Source organism: Macaca mulatta, chromosome 7 (genome assembly GCF_049350105.2).
Source record: "Macaca mulatta isolate MMU2019108-1 chromosome 7, T2T-MMU8v2.0, whole genome shotgun sequence".
Lineage (NCBI taxonomy): Eukaryota > Metazoa > Chordata > Mammalia > Primates > Cercopithecidae > Macaca > Macaca mulatta.
In genome coordinates, this window is record NC_133412.1 from 16,180,744 (window position 1) to 16,197,278 (window position 16,535).

Here is a 16,535-nt window from a genome sequence, read left to right on the forward strand (position 1 = left end):
TTAAATTCTGACTTGCTTGATGGCATGACGTGCATGCCCAGTAGGAAAAGTCATTTGATTCATGCACAGGTTCATGAAAGGTATGATTGCTGGGAGCTTCCCTTTTGGACTTGAAGATTTATTTTGTGCTGACGCCCTTCCTTGAGTAATAACAACACTAATACTCACTGAGCACTTATTACATTCCAAGCCAACCTTTTTTTTTGTTTGTTCTTGACAGAGTCTCACTCTGTTGCCCAGGATGAAATGCAGTGGTGCCATCTTGGCTCACTGCAACCTCCATCTCCCAGGTTCAAGTGATTCTCCTGCCTCAGCCTCCTGAGTAGCTGGGACTACAGGTGTGCACCACCATGCTGGGCTCATTTTTGTATTTTTTGTAGAGACAGGGTTTCAACATGTTGATTAGGCTGGTCTTGAACTACTGGCCTCATGTGATATGCCTGCCTTGGCCTTCCAAAGTGCTGGGATTAGAGGTGTGAGCCACCCTGCACTGCGGCCAAATGCTTTTATATGAACACTTTAGTTTTCTCATCTGTAAAATGAAGATAATATAAATAATACCCTTTCCATGGAGTTGTTATGAAGATGACTAAAGCTTAGAGCAGGGTTTTTCAATTTGAGAATGAAAGACTATGAAATCATTTGAGAATGAGACTATGAAATCAATTTGCTGTATTATGAATTTATAGAAATTTACATAGAATAGGACCAATCAAATAAATGGTGCTTAGAAAATATCAAAACAATTATTTTTTATTAATCTTTTAATTTATATGAGTATTGGGGGAACCAGCCCCCAATATTTCAACATAGGTTCTTTTCTATTTTCCCTAAGTGTCAGCCGGTCTGAGAAATAAAGAGAAAGAGTACAAAAGAAAGAAATTTTACAGCTGGGTCTCCAGGGGTGACATCACATGTTGGCAGGTTCCGTGATACCCCGGAGCCACAAAACCAGCAAGTTTTTATTAGCGATTTTCAAAGGGGAGGGAGTGTACGAATAGGGTGTGGGTCACAGAGATCACATACTTCAAAGGCAATAAAATATCACGAGGCAAAAATGGGGGCAGAGCAAGATCACAAGGCCAGGGCCAAATTGGAATTACTAATGAGGTTCCATGTCCCACTGTGCATGCATTATCATTGATAAACATCTTAACAGGAAACAGGGTTCAAGAGCAGATAATTGGTCTGACTAGAATTCGCCAGGCTAGAATTTCCTAATCATAGCAAGCCTGGGGGCGCTGCAGGAGACCAGGGCGTATTTTATCCGTTATCTTCAACTGCATAAGACAGACACTTCCGGAGCGGCCATTATAGAGGCCTTCCCCTGGGAATGCATTCTTTTCCCAGGGCTGTGCCTTGCTGAGAGAAAGAATTCAGTGATATTTCTCCTATTCACTTTTGTAAGAAGAGAAATATGATTCTGTTCTGCCTGGCCCCACAGGCAGTCTGACTTTAAGGTTATCTCCCTTGTTCCCTGAAAATCACTGTTATCCCATTCTTTTCAAGGTGCCTGGATTTCATATTGTTCAAACACACAGCCTTTACAAACAATTTGTGCAGATAATGCAATCATCACAGGGTCCTGAGGTGAAATACATCCTCATCTTATGAAGATGATGGGATTAAGAGATTAAAGTAAAGACAGGCATAGGAAATTATAAGAGTATTGATTGGAGAAGTGATGACATGAAATCTTCACGATTTATGTTCAGAGATTGCAGTAAAGACAGGTATAAGAAATTATAAAAGTACTAATTTGGGGAACTAATAGATACCCATGAAATCTTCAGTTTATATTCTTCTGTTGTGGCTTCAGCCAGTCCTTTTGTTTGGGTTCCCTGACTTCCCACAATATATAAGTATGTGTGTGTGTGCGTGTGTGCGCGTGCACAGACGCGCGCACGCAGACTAGAGTATTATGTTAAATGTATTTCTTACTGTGGACTGCAGTGAAGAAATGTTTGAAAAGTCTATATTTGAGAGAGTTTAATGTAACTTGCCCAAGATCTCGTGGTAAATTATGAAGCTGTAATTTGAGCCCATGCAGTCTGAGACCAGAACCTGTGCTCTCAAGCTCTTTGCCATGCTGCCAAGTTAACTTAGAGCATGGGGAGCCCAAGAAAGGGCAGGCTTGTGGAGAGGGAAAACAATGGGAGAGGAGCAGTTAGAGAAAGGAGGCAAGGCCCCAGAGTCCTGGAGAATGTTCTGTGTTCCTGTTACTGGGCTCAGGTTGCAAAGGTTTAGCACACGAATGGCCCATGGCGCTGTCTGGACAGCCCTCGGAACCACAGGTCGTGGTTCCCAGCACAGTTCTGGATGCCAGGCATAATTGCTATTCACTGCCACTTGTATTTGCACATCTTTCCTGGTTTGAACAAAAAATTATCTTACTTTATTGATGTCACTCCCATACAGAGTTTTAGAGCTGTAAGAGAACTTAAATCCTAAGTTGTTTGGATGCTAAATGTGAGACCTGAGAGGTCAAGTGAAATGCTAAGGTCACATAGAAGATGACACGGAGCCAGACTCAGACCTGGGTCATGCAGTCCTGTGCTTTTCATTGCTTTAATTTGTATCACGACCTGGTCCTTTTAGAAGGTGGTGAATTACAGGCTAGCAGGAAAGGTCTGCGTGTGTCTCATCCTGGATGCTTATTTGAAAACTGGAGAAAAAGATGTCTTCTCTGGTATCCACACTGGGTTTCAAGGTGGGCTGGGATCTTCTCGTGGGAGTGCAGGGAAGTGAGAATGGAGAGAAAGGGGGGTGTGCATTGCCTCTTGGCTTGTTTTTCTAAGCACAAAATGAAACTTTTTTCCAGGCAACTTTTTCTTTCTTGCTTGCTTTTTTTTTTTTTTACAAAAATAATTTGAGACTCTTTCCCAGGGCAAAAATATACTGTGCAGTCTTTGTGCCCACAGCACCTGTAGAAGGGATTGAATTGAAGTTTTGTTCAAGGTCCTGAAAGTTTATGGTCCATTTAGCTGTGAAGCAGAGTTTAATGCTGGCAAACTTTTGTGTTTGTTTTAGTTTCTGAAAGTTGCTAACCATTTTCCCTTTCTTGGGGAGGAGAGCAGGCCTGGCAGGAAAAGCAGGGCCATGATTAGGGCAGGGTGGGTGAGGTGGGCAGTGTTTAGGTACAGAATCTTAATGGACCAGTAGACATGTCTGCCTGATGCCTTTTGCACCACAGCGCTTTAGCCTGACCTGCTGGCACATGGAGCTAAGGCTGCAGAGGCCGAGGAACGTGGGTGTTTTCGGAGCCCTTTCCTTCAGCAATTTCATCAAGTGTGGATGCTGATGGACAGCTACAATCCCCAGAGTCAAGTGCACATTCCTGCAAAAGATAAACATTTGTCTGTTTGCTCAACTCTGCTCGCACTTTGTTACCATCGAAGCCAGATCCACCATGCCCTCGATGCATTTGGCAGGAGGGAAAACAGATGGTCATAGACTTGGCTGAACAGTTCCTATTTCTGCAGCCCTGGCACTAGTAATTCTGGGCCTACCTACAATTCCGTGTAAGACCCTGGATAAGAGGCCTAAAGCCCATCACCTGCCCTGGTGGATGCACTAGCAATAAGCAGATGTTACCTTGAATCTGGAGTAACACCAGCCTCATTTGGCAATTCTGGAGGCAAATTGCTTGTCAGAAACACAAAAGCAAATATTTCATAAATATGTTATAATAATTATGTGTCAAGGGTAAGTCTCATGTTCCTACTTCATTTCTTTGTCCTTTCCCCTAATTTCCATTTTCTCCAAGGTAATTCAGCACCCTGTTGATTCTTGCCTAAATTATGGCAAGAACTTTCTATCTCATCTCCTTGCCTCTAGGCTCTCCCCACTCCTGCCTACTCCTTTGCAAGTCCACCTTATTTCTGGCTGTCATAGGCACAGTCTTCTCTCTCCTTAGTGGGAAGAGATCATGTCTAATTCAGCATGGGTACCTCAGCACTCAGCATGGTTACATCAGCACCCTAGTACATAGATGCTCAAATTATAGTTGTTATAAAAATGAATGCATAAATCAAGTGCTATAGTGTTGGGTTGGTACACATGCAATGTCTCTAAGTTCATTTTTAACTTCTCTATATAAAGGAGGGATCATGGCTCAGGGGAAAGATCGCTGAACTACGAGTCAGAAGACTTGGCTTTGTGTGATAGCTGTGTCACCATATGCTAGCTGTCATGCTAAGTGCTTTGAATTCACTACCTCATCTCTTACAAAATAACCTATGAGAGATATATATATAATCTTCATATATATGATATATATCATAGGTTACATTATATATGTATCATGTGTCATAATATGTGAATAATACATATATATCATGTATCATACATGAAATATATATGTATATATGTGTATATGTGTGTGTGTGTGTATATTATTCTTACTCAGTTTTAAGAGGAGTTAACTGAGACACAGCAATTTTAGCAGATCTGCCTAAGGCATGCAGCTTAAGATTCCCAGGTACTCTTTGAGTTTCAAGCCCATTTGTTTAACTGCTTTGCTAAACTGCCATGCAACCCTGGCCAAATTAATTAGTCTTCAGACTCAGCCTCCTCCTGTGTAAAATGAGCAGCCTGAACTCTGCTGATTCTCTTTAAATCCTATACAGCTATTCTGTGAGTCTGCATTTCTGATTCCAAACATCCAGAGAAACGTATTGTGAAACTCCAGTGAATTGTGACTTACGTTATGAGTTGAGGGCAGGTCAGAGAACAGCAGCATTCCATCAGGAAGTGGCACACATTTGCAGCCAACAGATGAAATCTGCACTCCTGGCACAGAGCCAACCCTGCCCTCCATCCTAAAGCACACTTGCGTGGTGAGTCCATTTGGTCCTTTCCTAAATCCTCAACTGTCACATCTCCCCCATTAGGAAGGGGATAGTATTCAGGCCCGACTCCTTCGTAGAGCACAGGATGTTCATCTAGGAATGTAATTTGAGGAGAGTAAAGGCCCACCTGCCTGAGATGGCTGGAGGGCACTTGTATTGTGGCAATGGTAGACCACATGCTATTAACTAGGGTTCTGATGACATCTTCAAGCTACACTCACTTCAGTCCCCTGTGACTCCCACTCTTTCTCAGTTGTCATCTCTGTCTTTACTTTCTCTGTTTACACTTTAAATGTTGGATATTCCTAGGGCATAGTTACCAGCTTTCTCTCACCCAAAGTAGCTTCGTCCTTTCTTATAACCAGACCTTACTTTCTCTTAAAATCTCTATTTAAATTTCCTGCTAATTTTGAGATACGTCCATATCTCTGCCTTACCCCCTTTAGAACTTGAGAGTTCAACATCTCCCATACCGAAGCATCTAGTGGCATATTATAGAGGTAAGTAAAATACGTGTAGAATAAACAAACACTGATGCATTAATTAACACATTAGTACAGTTGGGTAAACTTTCACCTGTTTTTTCAGTGAATGGAAACATTTAAGGTGCTGAGAACAAGGGGCAAGTCTAATTTATTGTTTTGTGCTTTTGGACTATAGTGCAGTGCCTGGGTCATTGTAGGTGACCAGAAAAGGTATGTTAACATTAATGAACCCAATACAGGAGACTCAGGACTGGCACATTTAGAGAGGAGAAAGAAGGAGTTTCACATCTTGAAGTGTTGCCCAGAGAAGGCCTGCCCGTGTGGGATGATGCAATGTGGGACTTGGCTTGTTAGGATCAACATGGGGACATTGGACTCCATGATAAAAATAATGTAGAAGGGTCCAGCTCACAGTAAGCAATCGAACTTTGCCTGCCTCCCTTAATTTGTTAAGGCCATCTCAATGGCTCTTAAGACCTTGCCCTTGGCGCTGAGCCTGCAGAGTAATTCATACTTTTGTCTATGTCAGATCCTTGGTATTAGCCCAGGGTGATACTTCCATGAAGATTCCGCCAGTTTCCAAAATTTCCTTTTACCTTTTCACACCATAATTTTCCCTGGAGCATAACTCATTGAAGTGGTCCCAGCTGGGTTTTGTGGCTTCCAGTGACCTCAGTACTCAGGAGAACAAACAAGGGCAGCTGGCCATGTGAACACTTAAGAAAGCTTTTAGAAAATATGTTTTCCTTCTCATAACTCGCCCGATGAGCTGGAGCTGGCATGCAGAGAGACAGGGTGAGACACTGCAACGCTGAAGATGTCCAGTTGTGTCAGCTATGGTGTATTGCATTTGTATCTCCTGATGCCTGAACCAGAAGGGGTCTTTATCCCTGGGCAAATCCCTCATATCTGCAGAACCAATTCCCTTGGCAGGCAGAGGGATGCTCTGTGACTAGGGTGGGGAAGGCTAAGTGTTGGAATCTATGAATTCTATTTCTGCTGCCTTGGGACAATAAGCACAGAGATGTAGACTGTCCTTTTTGGCTTAAATGTATCCCTTCTCAAGTAAGTTCTCCCTTCAATAAAAAGTTCCTCTGCTAGTAATGAGATAAGGATAGTTTATGTGGTATGCTGGCCACAAGGGATTGAGACCAGCTTTAGCCTTGTGCAGAGGGTGAATATGTGTAGATGAGCAGCAGGGCCCCAGCCATGATTGGGGGTGGGGACTGGAAGCTGGGTCAGAACTACAGAGGGGAATGAGGAGTAATGAGGGGAAGGAGAGTCACCAGTGTAGTGTGGGGACTGGTTGGGTTCCAGTTCTGAGCAGTGTAAGTCACTTTAGGAAGCTGAATATGTACTCACCAGTCATGGCTAAGTGAGTGGTTTGAGTTAAGTCTAAGGCTTGAAAGATGGTGGCATTAAGGTTGTAAACTCTTTTCTGCCTTTGCTAGAATTGTTAGAGGAACTGCTGTGACTTGACCTTTGGTTGCTGTGTACTCAGGGGCATTGACTGTGAGAAGCTAGGAAATGCAAAAGAAGATGGCTTGAGTTAAGGGTTGATGTACCCCTCCTGGATTTATTTTCCATCTCTTCATATTCAACATATTATCTACCATTTCTCTTTGGCTGTTCTTTGAAAGCCATATTTTCTTTTAATTTGTAGCTGCTTGTGCTCATTCCTTGATTCAGATTCTGAAGTACATCTCTAAGGCTGTTTCTCAACTGCTACTATGCTATAGCTATATTTCTTTCTATAACTTTCCTCTATCTATAATATATTGCCTTTTAGAACTCAAGTCATTGGATCTCACCAAAAGGAGGCAGAGAAACATTTCTATTACATGTGTAATTCTATGGTAGATAGTTTGTCACATAGCTATAATTATAGCCCATTTCAGTTCTCCCTATCTTAGGCTCCTGATTCAATACATTGAAAACTGAAACCCAGACACATTATCATATAGAAATTTTTAATTTCAGTGAATTCAAATATTTCTCTTTTGGGGCATTTTCCATATGATTTGGGAAAATCTTTCCAATCTCAATGTCATAAAGATGCTTTTTTAAAGGATTTTTATGCTGAAGTCTTTATGTGGATGTTTTTGTGTGTAGTATAATGTAGAAAGTTAATTTTAATTGTCTTTAAATCTGGATAGCTAATTGTTTCAGCACCATTTTTTGAATTGTGTCTTTCTCTGGTGATCTGTTATAAATCAAGATTCTGAATATGTGTGAGTCTATTTCTAGAGTCTGCCCTATTTTGTTAATTTATTTTTCATTCCTGGACCAATACCACACCCCTTAACTATTATAGCATGATAATAATTTTTCATTTATTGTGGGACACATCTCCTTCCCATCAACAACACAGCTTTATAGGATTTTAATTAGAATTACCTTGAATTTACACCTGAATTTAGGGTAAATTGATTCCTTTGTTACTTATTCTTCCTATTTATGAATATGTTATATCATTCTCTTCATTTGGGTCTCCTCTGATATCCTTCAATAGAATTTTATACTTTTTTCTCATAAAAATCTATACTTTAGCTAGATTTGTTTAAAAGTTATACATATACACACATTAAGTGTACATATGGGTATATATATGTGTGTACACACACACTTAATGAGATCTTATTTAAGATTACATTTTCCAACTATTTGCTGTTAGTGTGTAGAAATGCAATTGACTGATAAACAACTTCAGCAAAGTCTCAGGATACAAAATCAATGTCCAAAATTCAAGCATTCCTATATACCAATAATAGGCAAGCAGAGAGCCAAATCATGAGTGAACTCCCATTCACAATTGCTACAAAGAAAATACCTAGGAATACAACTTACAAGAAACGTGAAGGACCTTTTCAAAGAAAACTACACCACTGTTCAAGGAAGTAAGAGAGGACACAAACAAATGGAAAAGCATTTCATGTTCATGAATAGGAAGATTCAATATCATGAAAATGGCCATACTGCCCAAAGTAGATACTACTGGTTGGGTTCCAGGTAGATTCAATGCTATTCCCATCAAGCTACCATTAACTTTTTTCACAGAACTAGGAAAAACTACTTTAGATTTCATATGGAACCAAAAGAGAGCCTGTATATCCAAGACAATCCTAAGCAAAAAGAACAACCCCGGAGACATCATGCTACCCAACTTCAAACTATACTACAAGGCTACAGTAACCAAAACAGCATGGTACTGGTACCAAAACAGGTATATAGACCAATGAAACAGAACAGAATCCTCAGAAATAACACCACACATCTACAACCATCTGATCTTTGACAAACCTGACAAAAACAAGAAATGGGGAAAGGATTCCCTCTTTAATAAATGGTGCTGGGAAAACTGGCTAGCCATATGCAGAAAACAGAAACTGGATCCCTTCCTTATGCCTTATACAAAAATAAACTCAAAATGGATTAAACACTTAAACGTAAAACCTAAAACTATAAAAACCCTAGAAGAAAACCTAGGCAATGCCATTCAGGACATAGGCATGGGCAAAGACTTCATGACTAAAACACCAAAAGCATTTCCAAAAAATGCCAAAATTGACAAATGGGATCTAATTAAACTAAAGAGCTTCTGCACAGCAAAAGAAACTATCACCAGAATGAACAGACAACCTACAGAATGGGAGAAAATTTTTGCAATCTATCCATTTGACAAAGGTCTAATATCCAGAATCTACAAGGAACTTAAATTTACAAGAAAAAAAAAACCCCATCAAAAAGTGGGTGAATGATATGAACAACTTCTCAAAAGAACACATTTATGTGGCCAAAAAAACATAAGAAAAACTATTCACTGGTCATTAGAGGAATGCAAATCAAAATCACAATGAGATACCATATCATACCAGTTAGAATGATGACCATTAAAAAGTCTGGAAACAACAGAATGCTGGTGAGGATGTGGAGAAACAGGAATGCTTTTATATTGTTGGTGGGAGTGTAAATTTGTTCAACCACTGTGGAAGAAAGTGTGGTGATTCCTCAAGGATCTAGAACCAGAAATACCATTTGACCCAGCAATCTTATTACTGGTTATATACCCAAAGGATTATAAATCACTTTATAAAGACACATGGACATGTATGTTTATTGCAGCACTATTTACAATAGCAAAGACTTGGAACCAACCCAAATGCCCATCAATGGTATACTGGATAAAGAAAATGTGGCACATATACACCATGGAATACTATGCAGCCAGAAAAAAGAAAGTTAATGTCATTTGCAGGGACATGGCTGAAGATGGAAACCATCATCCTCAGCAGACTAACACAGGAACAGAAAACTAAACACCACATATTCTCACTCATAAGTGGGAGTTGAACATTGAGAACACGGGGACACAGGAAGGGTAACATCACACACCAGGGCCTGTTGGGGGGAGTGGGGGAAGGGGAGGGGGAGAGTTTTAGGACAAATACCTAATGCATTCTGGGCTTAAAACCTAGATGATGGGTTGATAGGTACAGGAAAGCACCATGGCACATATATATCTATGTAACAAACCAGCACATTCTGCACATGTGTCCCAGAATTTAAAGCAAAAAAAAAAAAAAAAAAAAGTAATTGGCTTTTCTATATTGACATAATATCTTTTGGGTTTTCTATAAGAATCATCATGTCTTCTGTGAGTAATGGGAGAGTTTTAGTTTTATTTGTTCCTTCCTAATCCCTAAACAAATGTTTTCTTACTGCACAAACCAGGTTATCTAATAAATAATCTTTAAATTCATGCCCATAAAGCTCAGATGAGACCCAATGCAATCACACTATATTCTATTTACTCTTCCAGTCTTCTGGAAGACTATATCATACTTCCTTTCTCCTTAAATCTCCAAGACCTGGTCCTCTATCTGCGTCTTCACCCAGTAACCTTTTTTAAAGAAAATCTAATTCACTTGGAAAAAATGGATGAAATCAGAAGTCCTACAGACTCCTGGTCTCAATCTCTTACCTCTTGCATGTGCACCCATGTATTTTGCTTTCCCAAATGTTACCATAAAGGATACATTCCTAGGATGAGCTCAACTTGATCATGGTGTCCAATCCTTTTTATATTTGGATTTGGTTGGCAAATATTTTGTTTATAATTTTTTAAGTCTCTGCTCATGGCAGAGGTTAGTCTGTGATTTTCCTTTTTCAGACTTCCCTTGTCAAATGTTGGCACCGATGTGTATACTAGCTTCATAAAATAAGATGAGGAACAACCCTCTTCCCATTTTCTATTCTCTGGAAAATTCTGTTTAAGATTTAAATTACTCGTTTCTTGAATATTTGGCAGATCTTGCTGGTAAAACCATTTGGTATTTTCTTGTCAAAAAAAAAAGGGGGGAAAGGTAACCGCTGATTTATTTTTAATGGGTTATTTTTCTTGAATCAGTTTTGTTGAGGTACATTTTTCTAGAAATTTGACCGTTTTGACCAAGTTTTTAAATGTATTATTTTATAGTTACTAATAATACTCTTATCTTGAATAACTGCAGCATTTTAGTTATATCCACATATCCACTTCCACATTCTTGACATGAGTTATTAGTGCCTTCTTTCTTTGTTCTTGTTCAATCCCCATAAAAACTGTCCATTTTGTAAGCATCTTTTTAAAAACCTCTTTTATATTTTATTACTTTCTACTACTACTATTTTCTTTTTGTACTTTTTCTTAAGTGGGTGCTTACTGCCACATTAAACTTTATCTCTTTCCTCCTCCAATACATGTATTCAAAGCTGTAAATTCCTCTTTAGTGCTACTTCAGGTGTATCCAACACATTTTGAAGTTTAGTATATAAAATACTAAATAATATTATTTAGTTCTGTATTTTATAATTTATATTATGATATCTGCTTTGACCCAATATATATGATGTTTCTTCCCATTTAGGTTTTCACTTTTAATTTTTTTCTTTCTACAACCTTCTCTATAAATCATACACATCTTTTATTACTTGTAGTTCTAGTTACCTTAGGGTATTTGTCATTACCACAGATGTCATGTTTATGCCATTTTGTAATTGGTCATTGGCAGTGAATAGTAAATATTGTTGCTTTTTTAATTTTTAAAATTGATTTTATTATTATTTTTTAGATTACTTGCCATGACCAGATGTGATTCATCCCAGGGATCCAAGCATGCTGTTGAATTTTTATATGTGATTTATATTCAGCAAATTTGATGCATTTACTTATGACTTATACTTGAGTCTTAGACCCTTTGAGCAGCTATAATAAAATACCATAAACTGGGTGGTTTACAAACAACAAACATTTATTCCTCCAAGTTCTGGAGGCTGGGAAGTTCAAGATCAAGGCATCTGCAGATTTGGTAACTGACAAAGGCCCGCTTCTTCATAGAAGAGGCATTATACTGTGTCAGCACCTAAAAAGCCTCACCATCTAACACCATCACGTTGGGGCTAAGATTTCAGCATGTGAATTTTGGGGTCACACTAATATTCAGTTCATAACAACCTGTTTATGGTTGGTTCCTCATTGAATATCATGTCATCTGAGAATGGGACCAATCTTTTATATTTTTTCCAAGTGTTCTATACACTTTTTATTTTATGTTATTCAGCTTATCTTCTAGGCAACAGTGATAAAAGTGATGAAAATGGACCCTCTATCTTTTTTTCCTTAGTGTAATGGAAATTCTTCTAAAGTTTCACTGTGGTGCTTATCTTCCATTCCATCTTCCTTCAAAAGTGTGTGGGTGTGAATGTGTGTATGTATACGTGTATATGTGTTTTCATACTTCGGAGACTACAGAACTCAAAATGACCTTTCCCAGGCTGCCTCACATCCTGGATGTGATTTTGGTTTGGACAATTGGATGTGTCTGCATGCAGATTTCCCTAAAGCTGTAGAAAAAGCAGAGAACTCAAAACCACATCCTGGTGCCAATATAGATAAGAGATCTAATCTGAAGCCTGAGTCTACGAAGAGTACATTAGCCTTGAGTACATTTATTAAAGCCATCTGTTCTTATCCTTCCCTAACCACATTGTGTCTTCTTAAGCTACCAGAACACAGGTATCACTCACAAGCAATTGTAGTCAAAGTTTCCTCTTAGAAAAGCAAAGAAGAAACAAAAAAAATGTCTTTTCTTTATAATACATATTTTGTTGCCTAAATAATATATTTGCTTGCCTAAAAAATGAAATACAGATTAATAAAAAAGGAAATAAAAACTACTCATAACTCTTCTTCTCAAAGGCAATACCCCCCTCAAACTTTCATTCTTTTTCTATGTATATATACCATAAATATGTTTCTTAAGTCATTTCATTTTTATCAGTCCTCTGCAATGCAATTTTCAGGGTTTTATTGCTGAATAGTGTGTCTTAATAGCAGATGCCACCCAAGCCCAACATGACTGCTCAGTAAAGTGTCTGTGAGGGAAAAAAGCTGCGTGCATCTAATTCTTTAGGAGAGACTCCCAGCACTTTGGGCTGCTTAGGCGCTCTCTCAATCGTAAATGTCTCAACACGTTTACTGTCAAACTAAAACATTTACTAAGAATGGAAAATAGAGATGGAGATACCTGCAGATAAATTCTACATCAAGATTTTTCCAAGGCCAAGCTGGGCACGGTGGCTCACACCTGTAATCCCAGCACTTTGGGAGGCTGACGAGGGCAGATCACTTGAGGGCAGGAGTTTGAGATCAGCCTGGCCAACATGGCAAAACTTCATTTCTACTAAAAATCCAAAAATTAGCCGGGTGTGATGGCACTTGCCTGTAATCCCAGCAACTTGGGAGGCTGAGGTGGGAGGACTGTTTGAGCCTAGGAGGCAGAAGTTGCAGTGAGCTATGATCTCGTCACTGCATTCCAGCCTGGGCAACAGAGGGAGTGTTGTCTCAAAACAAAACAAAAAAGTCTGTCTCAAAAAAAAAAAAAAAAAAAGATTCTTCCAGGGCTAGACTTAGATATGAACCATAGAAAACAGTCCTTGTGTAATAACCAAAAGAAGATATGCATGCAGTGAAATTTATCTCATAAAATGAGAGCCTAATTAATGGAATAAGTTAGCACAGAAAAGGAAATACCAAAACAATAGGATGGGTCACTTCTTCCATGGAAATGAAAAGCATTTTTTTTCCTTATACTAGTTTGCATTTTGCCACCCCAGTTGCACAATGGGAACCCTTAGAATTTTGTTTTCTTAGAACAACAATCTCTCTATGAAAGCCTGATGAACTTTGGCTGCTGCTCTGGCCAAGTCTTCAAGGCAAACCATTTTGTTGACTTCGGATACTTGAGAGATGCCAGCAGATCAGGCTGAGTTGGCTCCCGGCGAGAATTCTGTCCAAGAATCTTGAGTCCCCTGTGACTTAAAAAGAAAAAAAAAAAAAGTTTCTGAGAAGGATTTTGTTTACATTCTGTTAATCTGTTCATCATTTATGATGCTGTTAAGGACATGAAGCTTACAGTAAACTAAACTGGATCAACAGTAAATTTTACTGGTACTTCTTAGTAATTGTTATAAAACCTCTGTGTCTAACCTAGTCTATTTTTGTTTTCACTCATCTCCTACCTCCCATAAGGCATATGTTATAGGGATGTTCAGTAAATAATGGTCTCTGCATAGCAATTACTATCTTCCTAAGCCCAAATACTCTGTTTCCACCTTTCTTTTCCTCATAAAGGGGGTGATTTTGCTCCTGGAATAATACATGCAATTCCAGTTGTCTTCAAAGTCAAAGATATGTGGCTATTCCTTCTTGTGTTCAAAACAGAAGGGAAGGCCAAATCATTTTTCATAAGTGTTAAGCGGAGTCTTAGCTTCTGATTCACAGTTTGTTTCAGCGAGAAGAACAGTTAATCAGTGACTTCTATTCGGAGATGAGAAAAGGTTTTCTTGAGTATGACTCTTCTCCATGGCTTTGCCTACAACCCCTTTCTCTTACTTCCACTCTTAACCACTCCCTCCCCACTAATAGTTTTAAGTGGGAAGGAAATGGTTAAGTTTAAAGTAGCTCCATGTTCTATAAGAGAAAGCTTACAGAACATAGAGTTTTTTTTTTAATTTAAATTTTAAGTTCTGGGGTACATGTGCAGGTTGTGAAAGTTTGTTACATAGGTAAATATGTGCCGTGGTGGTTTGCTGCACCTATAAACCCATTAGGTATTAAGCCCAGCATGCATTAGCTATTTTTTCTAATGCTCTCCTTCTTCCCACCCCACTATATCCCCTGAGAGGCCCCAGTGTGTGTTGTTCCCCTCCCTGTGCCCGTGTGCAGAACACAGAGACATTTCTAATGTTACTCATAACTAAAGTTCATTTCAAGGAAACTAGAAATGTCTAGAAGAAAGGAGGTTGTTGTATAAAGTGTTTACCAGAAATAACTGGTTAAGAGCCAGATCAAATATGAGAAGGCAGAAAATAATAGCAATATACACCAACCTGCATCCAGAATGCACACTCATGTCAGTGGCTAGAGAAGAGAAATCTACATTCATAGGATGTATTAGTCATGGTAGGCTCACTGATGCATTGCACAACCCAAGATTTAAAGCAACAGAAGGTTATTTCCCACTCATGAAACTCTTGGATATTTGATAGAGGCAATCCAGTGGCAATTCGGAAACCAAGGACCTCTTCTATATCTTCTCTATTCACCTGATACTTGGGGAGAGAAGAGGGAGGTGACCATGAGAAGGTTTATCAGTGGGGTCTGTTAATGGTACATATTGCTTCTGCTAACCTTGCATTGGTTAAACATCTCATCACATGGCCACTTATAACTGCAAGGGAGGCTGGGGAATTTAGTTTACTTGCATGTCTAGGAGGAAAAGGAATTAGGTTTTGATGACATATCTCAGCCAGTCTTTGCTGAAGATAAGGACACTTTTTGAGATAAATGTAGAAATGAAACAATTCCATTAAGCTTGCTATTCAAGCTGCTGTATCATTACTTCCTCTCTCCATTCTGCTCTTAGCCCTTGCATCTGAGTCTATGTCTCAACCCAGGCCTCTAGATAGGACTGAATTTAATCTATCCCAGGGAACTACACATTCTTCATAGAGTGGGTTTTCCTTTACTGAGTCCTGATACGTCTTGTGGTGGGTGTCACTGAGACACTTCACTGTCATACTTTGCTACTGGGGATAGAGAAGCAGCATAAGACTTGATTCCTGCTCTTAGTGAACTTGCACAATTTCTTAGGCAAGTTAAGACCCATATGTATGAAGCAAGTAAAACCCGTCACTGTGGATGACCAAGATTGGCAGACTTAATGGTCTGGATGGTGTGGGCCATTCATATCATGACACTAACAATGTCTCTCAACACTGTCCTGAAAGGATGTGGTGTTAGTCCTTTAAGGATATTCATACACTTTTCTTTGAAATATGCCCAGCCCCAGTCAAGCTCTTCACTATGTGTCCGTGAAATAACTGAGTGGGTCATCCTTTTTTTTAAGACAGAGTCTTGCTCTTTCAGACTGGAATACAGTGGCACAATCTTGGCTCACTGCAACCTCTGCCTCCCAGGTTCAAGCGATTTTCCTGCCTCAGCCTCCTGAGTAATTGGGACTACAGGCATGTGCCACCACGCCCAACTAAGTTTTGTATTTTTAGTAGAGACGAGGTTTCACCATGTTGACCATGCTTGTCTTTAACTCCTGTCCTCAAGTGATCTGCTCACCTCGGCTTCTGAAAGTGCTAGGATTACAGGCATGAGCCACCACTCCTGGCTGAGTGGGTCATCTTAACTATTTTCTCATTCTACTAAATAAAATACATAGGTTAAACCATCTTGACTGTCTAGATTGTCATTCTTACAGCTAAGGAGACCCATCATTTCCTCCTCAAAAAGAATGTAAATTAGGCAAAAGTGACATCAGGCTGGTGAAAACTAGGAGAGTTGGTTCCGGCCAATCCATTTATTTTATTTATTTTTATGATGATAGCTAACTTTTATTGAGTATCCATTATAAATTGAGTGCTACATTTTTTTAGACCAATCAATTTAGTGTGTGTTTATGTGGTCTACACACACTTTAATACATTTCTTTGTTTTTTGGTCAGATAAAAGAGTAGAGAGCCCTATTCTATTTTGATATCCAAATTTCTAAGAAACCCTTGCTTTCAAAAGAATTCTAAGATAAGTTTTAGGTGAAGAGGGAATCTAAAAAGTGAAAAATATAAATGGGATGAGAAAATCTAAAAGACC

At 39.1% G+C, this 16,535-nt stretch overlaps 1 long non-coding RNA gene across 1 annotated transcript; it reads right to left on the reverse strand.

Annotated features, from left to right (window-relative positions):
- Window positions 1–878: 878 nt before the first annotated feature.
- On the reverse strand, window positions 879–15,264 carry LOC114679376 (uncharacterized). The gene is made up of 3 exons (XR_003731198.2): window positions 14,765–15,264; window positions 12,901–13,690; window positions 879–3,337 (listed from the first exon to the last, which is right to left on the reverse strand). It is a non-coding gene; the product is annotated as an uncharacterized LOC114679376 (long non-coding RNA).
- Window positions 15,265–16,535: the final 1,271 nt, after the last annotated feature.